A 16,664-nucleotide genomic window follows, 5' to 3' on the forward strand; every position below is an offset into this window, starting at 1 on the left:
ATAGCTGAAGATTTACTGTGAATTCGATCTCCAAATGGTAGAATTATGCTCTCAAATTCTCTCCTAGGGTGACAATCGAAGTTCACCAAAGAAGAGGTGGGATTTCATCTTGGAAATTCCTTGTGCTAAACAACACTAGTTAACTTGGCTAAGTAACTCAAGAAAACTCTCTAGTTATGAAAATGAAATGTTAAAGATATCCAAAATGTGACTCTTCTCTCCCTTTTATAATTGTTGTTCATCTATTCTTTGTGGGCTCCACCAATTTCGACCTCCCTTTCTCACTTCTTCCTTGAGGTTCGATTTTCGTTTTTTTGAGTGGCCCCCACAACCCATTACCAGTTTAATTTTTCTTCTCCTAAGTTTAGCCTTGTTTTCTCTCCAAAAATTAAATTGAGCCTCGACAACCCACTTTTCCTATGTTTATTTACCAGAATATTTATCCACACCAAAATTACAAAATTAAGGATTTTACTTAACAAAATTATTTATCGGGGACATGACAATATGATTGGAGGAAATAACGATGGGAGTAGCAAGACTACGTATGAGACAAGGTAATATGGAGAAATAATAAACAAACTCCACTATGTTAGATATAATTTTCATAAACCCAACCCTAATTTATGTGAGAAGATTTTATTTGAGGATACCCATAGATTGCATAGAAATAAAACTTGTTTGGGTTTGTTTCTTGAATTTTAAGATTATATAAACACCCTAACACAGAACATGCCTTATTTATTCATACAGTTTGTTTGTCCAAAGTCTTTTTTGAATATATGTTTCATTATGGTTGATTTAAGAGAGGATTCACATAATAACTAATGGTCATTGTTATTTAGATAATCATTTAAATAGAACTTTAGAAGGGCTTTTGTATTTTAAACTCCAAAATTTAATCCACACAAACAAATTGATATCATAAATGTTATCAACTACAACACAAGAAAATATCATAAATGCTATCAAGTACAATACAAGCAAAAAGATATTGAGAAAAGCTGCAATGTACTTTAAGAATTATTGCTCCATGGTAGTCATCCTCACTCTTCTTGTCTTTGCATTAGTTCCCACTTTACCCTTTTCACTCAGCCCTTTATCCTCTCTATGCTAGTGGAGACACTGGAAGTAAAAATAAGTAAACAAACAAAGCATTATTAGACCAAAAAAATCTAGAAATAAGTTAATGAATTATTTATAGATTACAATTTTTGTTAATTAAAAAAAAATAGAATAACACCACAAATAATGCACAAGGAAGGTATATGGAAATAGCTACAATGTGCCTTGTAAAATATTATTCCAGCATTTACACTCAGGGCTACGCAATTTCTTTATAGTTGGAAGAAAACTAGAAACATAAAAGAAATCAACAAATCAACACCATTACCCACAAAGTCAACAAATAATTAAGGTAACCAGAGATGCTGATATAAAGAAAAAAGTCTCCCTCACCTCATCCATCCATCCATTCAAAAGAGGAATGGACATTGTGTTAGCCGGTTTGTTTCAGCTATCAAACGACCCATAAATGCATCTGCTTTAGAAATTTTACCCCTGCTCCTCTTGACTTTTGAGCTTTTCCTCTTTGCTATGAGTTTGCGCTTTGGCTCTCGGACATTAAATTGACGGCCACACCATAGATAAACACACTAACAATAGCTTTTGCATACAATTTTGAAAAACATTGTGAAGTGTTGACAAATGTTGCAAGAGAGAAAAAATATTGAAAAAGATGCATATTAACTGGGAATGCCACTTGGTCAAATGAATTTCCACATCAAATCAATGAATTAAACTAACGAGATCTACCCAACTAATACTTTCTATGATGATCTATCTGTCAACGAAGTGGATACCCCACAGACTGTTGAGGCACTTCAACCCGAGCTGATGGTTATGTCAGGCCTTCACTGTCCTGAGGTTGGTTTCACTTCTGGTTAGGAAATTGTTGAAACACTCAAGGCTCCTCAACACTCTTTGCCTTGCATTGAAGATCAACCAAACACCTAGATTTTTCTTCTCCACTCGAACTACACAATCCCATCGCTCATGTGTTGGAGGAGTCTTACACTTAAACCACACATGCACAATGTAAGTGGTCTACCTTTCTCACATTTGCTTGCATATCACAGTCAAGAGAATGTATACACTCAACATCTGCAAGCAATGTAGCATAGAACCATGGCAAGTCCACAGAGTGAATGTCATGCACTTTCACTCATTTTTGTTCTGTGGCTGCTTGTAAGCTCGGAGTGTGTCTATCTTCATTGTTGTATCTTTCACATCTGCTAGTTCTCACATCTGTGTTGTTTGTGAACCATGCATTCACCGACATGGGTCAACCAATGCGCCAGTGGCTGCATTGGAAGTATCACTTCTCACGAGACGACCCATGGACTGGTAGCTTAGGAGTAGGAGTAGTGTTTGCTTGCATGCATGTTTGCTTCTTTCTTCGTGTGTTTGTTTTCTTACTCACTTTTCTTCCGCATTTTCTTCTACTTCTTGCTTTTATTTTTGGTTTGTTTGCTTGTTATTGTCCATAGGTTAGTTTCGCATGGACCGTGTGTGACTCTTGAAACAAGCTGGGTAAAGTACAAGAGGACTTGTACAACTATCAACATTTGGTTATCTGTTGTCCACTCTCTTATGTAAGAACTTGTTGTCTTCAGTCCATGATACATCAATGGAAAATACATACTGTTCGAAGTGAACCTTGGTGAAAACACAACGCTTGCACACTAACTAGTATCACCTACTCTAGTCGGTTGTTTTTGGGTTAATCCTTGTCAGCTCAGTCAAGTAGAGTAAGGTGAGGGGGAAAACCTTAACAAGCACGTCAGAGGTATACATAAACTAATTCTCTGAAGGAACAACCTCTTCTGCTCTCAATAAGTCGGGATCCCTCTTCCGCCTCTGAAATGAATAAGTGCTATGCACAATTATGAAGATGAAAAATGAAAAAATGAAAAAGTGAAAAATGTTTGAAAAAATGAAAAACGAATAAGCCAAAAGAAGAGAAAGGCTTCTTGCCCAAAGAGGTGATGCAAGTAACTCTGTCAGGGTACTATTGAGGCTCGCTGGCAATGGAGCCATGCTTGTGTTCCTGCATGACTCTACTGGGGTACTGTCTAGGCTTGCTAGCAATGGAGCAACACCGGAGATGAAACTAAGACTCTGACGACTATACTACTTGTGCATCATATACTCCTCAACCCCATTCAAAACAATTATGTTTTCTTGGCTTGGAATGTGTGTCGACCAACCAAGGGCTTGGAAAATGCTACATCTTACAATCAAGCAGTGTGGAAACCAAGACGAACTAATAACTGAACAATACTTTTGGAGGTGTTAGAATTGCTTTTCACGAAAATGGTCCATTTAGAGAGAGTGTGGAAACCAAGATGAACTGAGAATTGAACAATACTTCTGGAGGTGTTATTTTTGCTTTTAACGAAAAAGGTCCATTCAGAGAGTCGGAGTTCTACCAGTGTGTCACCAAGCGTTGTAGTGACTACAAACACCCTCCAAAATTTTGCCTTAGCTTTGTTTTGGAGCCTCCCTACCAACCTTTCACAGAAGCATGTCTTGTCTTGTCAAGTACACAAGCTTTAATGATTTTCTTGAAGAATGATAGCTTGTCCATCAAATCTTGTTGCATTCCCCTCACAGGTTGTTTCATTGGACTTGGTCCAGCATCAGGCTGAGCAAATCCCTCAAGAAATTGCGCAATTATGGTGGGCAACCAGACTTCCCTCCAAAAATTGTACAATTCTGTCTGGCAACCTGCTGGGCTGCAAAATTGCAGAATTCTGCCTGCCACTGTTCACTAAGAAAATTGCACAATTTCTCCCAGTAGGGCTGCTCAGCCCAGAAATTGTGCAATTCTAGGCAGTAGTCAGTTGCTCTGCCAAAAAATTGCGCAATCCCTTTGGAATCCAGCTCAGCTCCCTCCCAGAAATGCACATGTTTTCCTCCTAGCTGAGTAGACTGTTGCATATGCAGTTGAGTTGACCGGTTCCCTCTGGGACTGAACAAAACCGATTCACATGCATGGGTTGCTCCTCCCAAGGCAGCATGCAAAGGCATCCCTTGTTTTAGGGATCTATTTTTAGCAGTGGAGGTTACATGCAAGGATCATTTCAGAAACCTCCCACCAAGTGTCACTTTCCCTAGATTTGTGGCATGCGCATCCCAACATCGATTTTATCGAAACACATCAAATGGATGATGCAAAGCTCATTCCTCACATTGATCTTGCAGCTTTGACATCCCACATTGCATCTAGGAGTCGTCGGCACATTCAGCTCCGCTGTTTTGTGCTAAGCCCTCTTTTCATGTCTCGCGCAGCGTTTCTGGTTCTTTTTGTTTCGCTTCATATGAATGTTGTCTGCTTGATTTCAGTGAGTGCGGCGACTCGCTTCACACACATGCATGCTTTCCCATTTTCTGAATCCTCGACTTGTTGTTTGCATGAATGACTATTCACTCTTCTTTGCACTCATCTCATCATGCTTTCACACTTCTCATGTTTTCAGTCACCCGTCGGTCGAACTGGGCTGCCTTGGCCCGAACCATGCCTTGGTCGGCTAGCACTGCGCATTTCCAGAAGCAAAGGCTCTACCTCCCCCTGAAAATTGCGCAAGTCCAGCCAGGGACCGACCTCCAGGCTTGCATTGTGCAATTATTGGAGGCAGTCTCGTTGGCCCCAGAAACCGCAGAATGCAGTTTGCTGGTTGCATGTCACTGCTGACTGAAATTGCGCATTACACAGTTTTAGTCCTCAGCAGGCCAAGATGGACTATGCATTGCACAGTTCCAGTAGTCAGTCAACCTCCTGACATCCCGGACTATGCCTTGCGCAATTTTGGCAGTCAGTCTCCCGACCTCCAGCGGAAAGTGCGTGACTTTCCTGATCAGTCACACAGGTATGTTGCAAGTCAGTTCTCAAGTTCGTTTTGGTTTTCGACTAACAGATTGCTTGCCATGAGTGTTGCCATGTTTCCAGGTATTGCAGGTGTTCATCTGCCTCTCAACAGAACAAGTACAATGGTTTCCAGGAGAGAAGAGTCAAAGACACTGTTTAGAGCACACTTGGGGATGTAGTCGATCAAGTGTCTATGAAGTTGCCTACCCACAAAGACATCAAGTTATTTGTAGACAAGGACATCAAGGTGTAACAGAAACAACATCATAGCAGATAGCACCGTGAGCAACAGTTGAAGGTAGCACACCAGACACAAGAAGAAGGTTGTTGACAACACAGAGGCGGAACAAAGTTGCAAGCTCAAGCAGATCCACTTGTGATGAAAGCAACTTTGGAGACTCAGGCTATGAGGTGGTGACGCGACATGGAGATCACACAAAAACAGAGAACAGAACATAGAAGGAGTTGCATGTGCTGAAGCAACAACTGAAGGAAGAACAAGAGCTGCATAGATGAGAGAATGGGTTGTAGCAGGAACATGTATAGCAGTGGGCGCAACATGCACTCATGGATGAAACTATGCCCGTACAAGTTATAGATCCATCCCAGCAACTGGCATGGAGTAGACATGGTGAGTAGTTTTTTTGATCACATGCAAGGGAATTCAGCAGCATGCATGTCATTGTGTGCACGCATGCGATCTAACCTATTTGGCACACTCACCGAGGCAAAGACAAGAAGCAAGTCCGACTGGAGCTGAACATGTAGTTGACATTTGATGCGCATGACCACCAACACACACTAGAAGATCAGCATGGACACTATGCATTAGTGTGTTGCCAGTTCAGCCGCACCCAAGAAGACCATGCGCATGTTAGCAGACGAGTTGGATGGAGGAACCACACCAATGCACTAGGATGCAATAGAGGCAAGAGTTCTCTTCAGTAGGATGTCACCATGGAGCGCATGCACACCATCATGGATGACCAAGCTTGGCATCAGCTCACCACCTTCACTATCAAAAGCATGTCAAAGAGTTGTTCTTATCACAATGGACTGAGTGTGAGTGATGTCTTGCATGTCTTGCTCAAGCCATTTTGTCTCACATGGGCACATGTGCATTGTAATGTAACGTCTTGCCAAGTGGAAGTTCAAGTGTCGATAGTTGGATGTAACAGTCATACAGTAGATGAAGAATCATCAAGGTAGATGAACTGTCACAAAGGGGAATGTCAAGGGTCACCCCACCCTTTGCTATAAATAGAATCTCATAACTCATTGTAAATGCTTTGGTCAACCAAGCTTCCGATAAGACTATCTTGGAGAGAGCTTGGACAGTATTGTAACGAGCCTTAGCTTCTCCACTACGTAAAGCTAGTATATCTCTGTGGAGAAGCAGGTGGTTGTGGCTGTAACGTTCCGTTGTCAGAACTAGTGGTTAGACATGGATGTATTGTATAACTGGAACTTACACTTCTTAATATAATAGAGCTAGCACATTTCATGCATATGTTGTATTATATTCTATGCTATCTAGTTTACTCTAAATGATATATGTATATTTTTTCTCAGGCATGCATGTATGGACTATTCTATATAAGTATGTATGAATATTTCTGAAATGTGTTGTTGGTTTAACCATCACTTTGGATTTCTCGCTAACTTGCTTTCCATCTTGTGATGCATGTTCGTTCGTGTATTCCCTTCCAAGCTGTGTACTATTATAGTGATCCAGGTGGATGTTGGTGGCCACCCACCTATCCCACTTGGACCCCCAGAATTGTCTCTTTTAGTTTTTCTTCCTTAATTGTAGCACAATTTACTATTTTTAGCAGTTTTTCGGGCCCTGAAATTCTGGAGCTGTTTTGAGGCCCTAAACGACGATTTTTGGGAAATCTGGGAGCTATTGTGCGCGTCAAATGGAGATCGTATGCCAAAGTTACGACCCCGGGAAGTTGATGTACCAAATTACCCAAAATAGGGCCCATAGTTTGGCGTTTCATCTCCTAGGGTTAGGTTTTTGGCTGTTTAGGGTTTTCCATTGTTTGTCAACGATAAATAGGCCTTCGAGCCACATTCTAACACAGTTTAGAGGCATGTAGCCACCACATCTCTTCTAAGAGATAAGCTACCATTGCCCTAGCTGGTTTATTTCCAATTCTGTTTGTAAGCATATTTCAGTATTTTACATTAATGAAATGAAGTATTACTTCTGCTGCATCTTTGTGTATATGGGTATTTTTGTATTTTGTTGCATTCTTGTTTAAATCTGGATTAGTGGTATCAGAGCGGTCTGCTCTTTCTCTATTTTTCTTTGCATGTCCCCAACGAGGTCAGGATACAAGGAGTTAGGGCTTGAACTGGTCGAACCTTTGCAAGACCAGCCTCACAAATCCCGACAGCCTCCCATGGCGGATGAAAAAAAAGACGAGGGGGCAGGAGATCCTATCAAAATCTTGCTCGAAGAAACCCTCGAACGACAAAGGAACGCGATGATGGAAAACTTTGCCCATATCCTTCAGTGGCTACCTAGAGGTGACGCATCGGCTTCCAACAGCTACTCTGGAAACGCCACACCCTTTAAGATACAAGTTAATGTTGAAATCCCCATATTCGAGGGTTAGATAGACGTAGATGTCGTAGATAAATGGTTAAATCTCCTAGAAGGGTATTTTTCTATTCATGATTTTTCCATTTGAGAAAATATTATTTTCGCTCTTTTCAAAATAGCCCCCCACGTCAAGGACTGGTGGGAAACCTACTGCGAGCAAAATGATGAAAGTACGGGCTCACTATTTTTAGCCGCACCCACTTGGAATTCATTCCGGGATGCCATTAAGGAGCAGTATTACCCTGTCAAAAGCTATGAGGACAAATACATAAAGTGGACCATGCTGCAATAGGGAAGGGACCAAGATGTACTAGAGTTCACAAACATTTTTCATACCCTTCGTACATAGTTGTGTATCAAGGATTCTGAGTTGCATTTGGTACTCAAATATTGCGGCTTCCTACACAGGTACATCCAGGATGAGATGGAGTTCCTGGACATCTCCTCGTTGGGCAAGGTGTACCGATACGCTGTCAAGATCGAGAATAAGTTTAAACAGAAGAAGCGAGACTTTGGATCTGCGAATCTGAAGACCAAAGGACAAAGCCAAGGCGAGGTGACTCAGGACAACCCGTCGAAGCTGCAAGAAAAGAACAACACCACAAAGTCGAAGAAGGACACAGGAAAGTGGCGTGAGTTCCATAAGAGCCCCACTCACAACACAAGTGAGTGTCGGACCAAGTAGTCGCTGGTGGCTGAGTAAGGCTTCAAAATCAGATGCATGTTCTGACCCTGAGTCAGAATCTGACAAGGGGAATGGCAAAGGGAAGCAGATAATTGATGTAGAGCCCAGCACCACTATTGTCACCAGCAAGATCCAGAAGAATGAGCTTGAAGATCCAGAAGAGGGGGAACGTCTTTTCCACTCACAGATGTGGGTGAAGGGTTCGCCGCTACAATTCATTGTCGATAGTGGCAGCCAAAAGAACCTCATTTCAGTAGAGGTCATGAAGCGGTTGGGCCTACCGACTACACCACACTCACAGCCATATAGTGTCGGTTGGCTTCACCAAGGATGAGATCTCCAAGTTTGCCAACAGTGCCGCCTTCCCTACAACATCAAGCCCTTCACATATGAGGTATTGTGTGATCTTGCACCTCTGAATGTTTGTGATGTATTATTAGGCCAACCATACTTGTGGAGGCGACATGCTGTGTATGAGTCAAGGCTTCGTGCTGTTATTATTACTTTGGGTAATTCATTATACAGGATGCTGGAGGTAGCCCCACCTATCGCCACCTCTTTAATCAATGCTAAGAAATGCAGCAAGCTCATCTCCTAGACTAGGAAATTCATTTTCTGTCTGGTTCGCTCCCAAAGTAAGGGGAAGATCGTCGCCACATCCATGAACCTCACAAAGGGTTCCACCACGCAGCAGCAACAACAGAGGGATACGATCATCTTCTCCTCACCCACAGGGGTACTGTTGCACTGTCAAGTCAAGCATTCATCCAATATGACATCCGGAGCACCTATACCCAACAAGATGATCTATCACCACTCCATTCTAGAAAATTCCAAGTACAAGTAGGGATATGATCAGCATCAGTTACCACACAAGTTTCAGGTGGGCGATAAAGTTTGGTTACATCTATAGAAAGAACGCCTTACAAGAGCCCATTAGAAGCTCAGAACACTTCGACATGGTCCTTACAACATTACCAAGGTAGTGGGAAACAATGCTTTGGAACACAACATTCATCCATTCCTTCGCTTGCACCGAGTGTTGATTGTGGAATGCCCTCGACCATGCTACCCACCATTACTGGAGACATCAGAGATTGCAGAACAACTCACCAAGGACCAAGTTCAGCAGATGGAGGAACTCAACGCAATGGGGACCATTGCTTCCTAAGGGGGGGAAGAATGATCCAGGTGGATGTTGGTGGCAACCCACCTATCCCACTTGGACCCCCACAATTGTCTCTTTCAGTTTTTCAATTTCCTTAATTGTAGCACAATTTACTATTTTTAGTAAGTTTTCTGGTCCTGAACTTCCAGAGTTGTTTTGAGGCTCTAAACGACGTTTTTTGGGAAATCTGGGAGCAACATGGGTCCATAAATCGATGTTTCTCTTGCCAAAGTTGTATTCCTTGGATATATATTTCTAACAAGCCATTATGCGCGTCAAATGGAGATCATATGCCCAAGTTACGACCCCAAGAAGTTGATGTACCAATTTACCCGAAACGGGGCCCACAGTTTGGTGTTTCATCTCATAGGGTTATTTTTTTGGATGTTTAGGGTGTTCCATTGTTTCTCAACAATAAATAGGTCTTCGAACCTCATTGTAACACAGTTCAGAGGCATGTAGCTGCGACATCTCTTCTTAGAGATAAGCTACCATCGCCCTAGCTGGTTTATTTCCATTTCTATTTGTAAGCATATTTCAGTATTTTACATTAATGAAATGAAGTATTATTTCCATTGTATCTTTGTGTATATGGGTATTTCTGTATTTTGTTGCATTCCTGTTTAAATCCGGATCATACAAGTTTCCAAGGGGCGCACTCACCTCACCCTTAGTGTGTTAGAACCTGTCATGCACCTTCCTTGACTTACTGTAGTTGTCACACCCTTGCTACCAACAGGGACATCTTACTTACCTCTATGCGAAACCGCGATTGAGGCATTACCCTATGACCCATTGCTGGGACTCCTGCACCAAACGGACTGAGGTCTACTTGGTACTTCTTACCGAAGAGATCCCCTTACATGTTGGCAAGTCCAACACTGTCAACACAGGGCTAATTGTAAGGGCCATGATCCCTGGTGCGGGAGCCCGATGTTTTTTAATTAAATTTGTACTATAACAAGTTTTGGGTTGAAACAATTCTTGTGTACTTCATTGATTCATTGTTGTGCATTTCTCGCTATGGAAAGTGCCTATGATGGGGCATTTTAGTGTGTTTGTGATCTTGATCTTAGACATAAACCAAATTCTAAAGTGCCAAGGAAAAATCAACATCTTATAGACTTCATTTTTATCGCAAGGAATTCAAGTTTTCTTCTTTCCAAAGAGGGAAAACTTGTGATCACATACTTTGTGAGTAATAGATATGTTAGTTATGTAAGAGGGAGCTCAAATTGAAACAGAAATTCATTTTCCTTATTCATACTTTTTCATCCTAAACAAATTATAAAAAATAGATGTGTTGTCCTTTCAATTAGAGGAGCAATTTTTATCATTGTAAAAGTTGTTTTAAGAGTCTACAAGATAGGTATAAACCTAATGTTGTTTTATGCACATGCACCCACTTATAAATTCCCAAATCCAACATAATTTAGGACCTCGTGTCTTGCTACCTCATTATTTATGCAGATAGGAAGAAACATAAAAATTTGACCAATGTTCAAAGAAATGTTGGATGTTAGAACTCTTTTTAATTCAAAGTTCACACACTGAAAGTACAAATTCACTGCAGCATATTACTAATTTTTTCTTAACCTTTACACGAATAACTCTCACGGAGTGTAATATTCAATCTTCATATCCCGTCACTCATTGTTGTCCAACTCAATTTCCACCAAGATTTAATGTATGTGTCCCATTCATCGAGATCATCCATTGCTATATGCTAATACAAATTGAATCTATCATTGTTAATTACAACCTAGAATTAATTTTTCAATAACCAAGTAAATACCCTACAAACAACATAGATTTGATTAATACAGAATAAGATTTTAAGAATATAACTTTGTATTTTTAAGTGGCTATTAATAGTTAGCACATCATAGGAAGTTTGAACCTATACACGCCACCATTCCTCATCATGCTTGAGCTTTGAGCCAATTAAATACGTGGTTCATGGTTGGTCCCACTATACATATTAGGTAACATAATAAACCTAACATACCAAGCTCTAAGTTGATTGGACACATGTATAGTGACCAGGTCCCAACATGCATATCAAATAAAATAAATAAACCCAACACATTGAGCTCTAAGCTGATTAAACACATGCATGGGTCATCACTCGGTTCCACTAAACATTAGATAAAATAAATAAACCCAACACACCATACATGCCACATACCATGTATGTCCACTATACACATAAGCTAAAATAGATAAACACGAAGGAGATTGGTTTTTACGAACAATAAAGGGTTGTTTTTGAGAAAGTAAAGGATTTCAAGTTCAATTGCAGGCCACCAAGAGGGAAGAAACAATATTGTTCTCGGTTTTCATAGAAAATGGTGTAGAGAATGATAGTGTTGCCATTGCTGAAGAAGCCAAAGATAAAGGTTAGCATAAAAACATTTTAATGAAGAAAAAAATAACCATTAAGTCAATGTAGCCCGTACAAAACAAAGATAGGTGATTAAATTGATCAAGAATGATGCTTCAATTTATTCATTAATCTTATAATCATGTCCTAGGAGTACACATGCTATCCAAATATTCCAACAGAAATAATCACATTTAAAATATGAATAAAAATGATCAAATAAATTCTCATCCAATTCTTCACCTTGTATTATTAAGATTTAGTATATGTGTAATGTCTCAAATTAGGAAAAACAACGAATATCAAAAGCATGCACTAAGCTACATCAAAATTTTACACATGGAAATATAGATCAGTGAACCACAGAATAACAACCATAAATCTGAGCCATTTTACTAACTTTTCAACTAGAAACTGACTACAATGGAGTGGAATGATAGAACATGGGATTGCTAATGCAAGCATGCAACACCCAAGTGAATATCTAAACAAAAACTCCCATTGAAATGGCTTAGTATAATATTCCTAATTAGCCATGGCTAATTGGAATATTCGATTTTGCCCAATTTTTGCTTTCTATAGTTATTTATAAATAAAAAAGTGAGGACGGGGGACATAACTCACTTTAAGAATAAAAAGTCACTTCCTAGTAGCACAACGTTGTGACTTAAGGAGGAGCCAAGGGGGCCAAAGGGGGACGCAGAAATGGGGCCCACGCAGACACATGGAGGGATCACGCAGGAGGGAAGAACACATGGCAAGAGGGGAATCACGCAGGAGGAGGTGAGCTTAGGGATTGTGAGAGGCAGAGGCTATAAAATAGAGAGGAGACCCCTCATTTTAGATCATTCAGTTATGTGCATTTTGAGCTAGTCGTTTCGACTTTTGAGCACGCTGGCTGTTTAGCTAGTTTGCAGCACTGTTTAGTGCATCGAGTGTCTCCGTTCGGAGATCTCACCCTTAGCCCCAGGGGACTTTGAGTGCCTGCTCGAGAAAGGTATTTCCTTTGGTGTTTCAGCAGTAGTTTCATCAGCATTCCAGTAGCAGTTTTAGCAGCGTTTTGGAGGACTACGCAGCACTGGGAGAGGGACGCACTTCTTTCTGGTAGCTGTTGGGGATTGGGGTTGCAGGAGGATTTATGCTGTGTGAGTGAGCAGGGGACCAACTCTTTCCTATTGGAGGATTTTGGCAGAGTTTTCAGTGGAGTTTCACGCAGAGTTTAGAGGGGTTTTCAGAGGCAGCGTAGAGCCTTGGAGGAACTATGCAGATCCCCAGGAGGGTTATTTTCAAGGGTTGGCTATTCCAGGAAAGATTTTTGGGTTTTTCTGGGTTTCTTGAGTAGAGCCCGAATCTAGAGTTTCAACTTTTTCTGAGGGGAGTAGCCCCAAATCATCAGTTGTTTTCTAGCAGCAGTAGTAGCACAACAACAACATCCATGCAGAGTGGCCATTCTTGTCATTCTGAGAGTATTTCTTCACTTGCCTTGTGCAAGTTGAGGTGCCATCTATCTAATCACCTCTTGTAATCATTTTATTGCTCAGTATAATAAAATGGCTTAGCATTTCTCGCTGCATTTCTTGTGTATCTGCTTATATTTCCAATTTACATTATTATACGTTGTTCCACTGTTATTTTATCATTTCTGGGTTATTATATCATTTGCACATATTTGGTTGGAGTTTTCTGGGGTTTGAGGAATATTCCGGGTTAGGAATATTACACTCAGTTTGTCCCAATACATTGCTCAAGATTTTTCTGCCACTGTTGCTATTGCTGTTGGAGGAAAATTGTAAAATGACCCCTCAAAATTGCTCCAAAAATTCTAAAAAATTAGGGGGAGGCTCCCCACACTCCAACTAACAAAACCTAGAAAAATATCACAGACCCAAGTTGTAGAATGGCTTCCCCAAATAACTGTGCACTGCTTTGGAAATACTATTGTTGTTATTTGGCTTCAACTCTCTGTTTTGGCCATCAAAAGTGCTCATAAAATTATGTCAAATTACTTGGAGCCTCTCCTCATAAAACCCACAAAAACCCAGAAATATTTTGGGCTGATTACAACTGACCTAGAATGCCCAAAATATTGTGAATTTCTTGAGCTAATGAGTTCCGCACCCAGCTAAAAATCTTTGTTGCAATAGCTTCAATTTCCTCCCTCAAACTGTTGGAAATTGCTTTGCAAAATTCCTTCGAGAATGAGTGAGAAATTTCAGCTCAACTCCAACTCAAAATCTCCCCTTCAAACCCCTATGCTATATAGTGCCCTAGAAATGTTTGCACAGGCCCTAGAGAGGAAAAATTAGGTCCTCCAAATGTTAATTCTCTCAACCCAAAGAATTCCCAAGAGAAACTCGTCTTCCCCTAAGGAAATTTCCTGCAAATTCTCTAGTCCAAATTCCACCAGTTAGCTGTTCTCCTAAGCTCCACAAATTCTTCTTTTCATCCTCCTATAATTCACATTAGTTGAATATTTATTGTGAATTGGCTCTCCAAATGGTAGAATTCTGCTGTCAAGTTCTCTGCTAGGGTGACAGTCGAAGTTCACTAAAGAAGAGGTGAAATTTCTACTTGGAAATTCCTTGTGCTAAACAACACTGGTTAACTTGGCTAAACAGCTCAAGCAAACTCTCTAGTTCTGAAAATGAAATGTTAAAGATGTCCAAAATGAGACTCTTCTCTCCCTTTTATAATTTTTGTTCATCTATTCTTTCGTGGGCTCCACTAATTTCAACCTCACTTTCTCACTTCTTCCTTGCGGTTCAATTTTCCTAAGTGGGTTCGATTTTCCTTTTTTTGAGTGGGCCCCACAACCCATTACCACTTCAATTTTTCTTTTCTCCTAAGTTTAGCCTTCTTTTCTCTCCAAAAACTAAATTAAGCCTCCACAACCCACTTTTCCTAAGTTTATTTGCGAGAATATTTATCCATCACCAAAATTACAAAATTGGGGATTTTACTTAGCAAAATTATTTATTGGGGACATGACAATATGACTGGAGGAAATAACCACAAGAGTAGCAACTAAGTATGAAACAAGGTAATATGGAGCAATAATAAGCAAACCCCACTCTGTTACATATAATTTTCATAAACCCAACCCTAATTTATGTGAGAAGATTTTATTTGAGGATACCCATAGATTGCGCAGAAATCAGACTTGTTTGGGTTTGTTTCTTGAATTTTAAGATTATATAAACACCCTAACACCAAACATGACTTATTTATTCATACCATTTGTTTGTCCAAATTCTCTTTTGAATATATGTTTCATTATGATTGATTTTAGAGATTATTCACATAATAAACTAATGATCATTGTTATTTCGATAATCATTTAAATAGAAGTTTAAAGAATAACTTTTGTATTTTAAACTCCAAAATTTAATTTACACAAACAAATTGATATCATAAATGCTATCAACTATAACACATGAAAATATCATAAATGCTATCAATTACAATACAAGAAAGAAGATATCGAGAATATCTGTAAGGTACCTTTATAATTATTGCTCCACCGTGATCATCCTCACTCTTGCCTTTGCAGTAGTGCCCACTTTTCCCTTTTCACGCAGTCTTTTATTTAAAATTATTGCTCCACGATAGTCATCCTCACTCTTGCCTTTGCAGTAGTGCCCACTTTGCTCTTTATTTAAAATTATTGCTCTACGGTAATCATCCTCACTCTTGCCCTTGCAGTAGTGCCCACTTTTCCCTTTGTGCTCAACCTTTTATCCTCTCTATGCTAGCATCTTTTACCTTTGCACTCAGTCCTTTATCCTCTCTATGCTAGCGGACACGCTGGAAGTAAAAATAAGTAAACAAACAAAGCACTATTATACCATAAAAATCTAAAAATAAATTAGTGAATTATTTACGAATTATAATTTTTGTTAATTAAAAAAAAACAGAATAACACTACAATTAAGCACAAAGAAGGTGTTGGGAAAGAGCTACAATGTACCTGGTAAAATATTATTCCAGCATTTGCACTCAGGGATACACAATTTCTTTATAGCTGGAAAAAACTAGAAACACGAAAGAAATAAATCAATCAACACCATTACCCACAAAGTCTATATATATATATATATATATATTTCAGAAGAAAAAGCTGCATATTTTATATTATGATAATTTATCATGTACAGAATGGTGAAGAGGGAATATTGACAATATTTCCTGCCATATTACAAAAAGGAACCATATGCATCTATAGAAACATGACTGCATTTGTTGATAGATCTAAATAAACTGACTGATAGAGAGATTAGACCCTTACACAGAGAATAAGGAACCTAATACATGATACCTGTGCATAAGATGATGATTAAAAGACGGGTTCATGATACATACCAGGATAGATAAGTATTCCTATATACCCGGCATGGAGAATGGCTGAATTTGATGTGTGATAGATCCCACAATGATGCTCAGATACCATCTTCCGCATTGAGTTTGCAAGCCCCTCTTAGATAGCGCGTCAGCAATAATATTCTGTGAGCATTTTACATGTTAAATGGAGAAAAGAGAAGTCTTCCAAATTGAAGATATCCTATGCATCCATCCGGAAAGTTTGGTGTTTTTTATAGAATGTTTTCCAGTCACATGCTCGATGATGATTTTTGAGTCGCCGAAGATCTGAATTGGGCCAGTATTCAAAAAAGAGCAAAAAATAAGGAGACCGTATAATGCCATGGCCTTTGCTTTGTTGCTTGTCCCTGGGCCGCCATTCCAGAAAATTGAAAAGTGCCAGTCTTTGAAAATGCTGATGTAAATTCCACATGCACATAAACCGTCTTTTGCAGCTCTATTAAAGTGAGCCCGCGGATATATTAATTGCGAAGGGGCATCTACATTTGATTGTTGTTTCATTGGTTGGGG

Source organism: Pinus tabuliformis, chromosome 8 (assembly GCF_031772625.1).
Source record: "Pinus tabuliformis cultivar Carrire ecotype Pingquan chromosome 8, CPIR1, whole genome shotgun sequence".
Classification (NCBI taxonomy): domain Eukaryota; kingdom Viridiplantae; phylum Streptophyta; class Pinopsida; order Pinales; family Pinaceae; genus Pinus; species Pinus tabuliformis.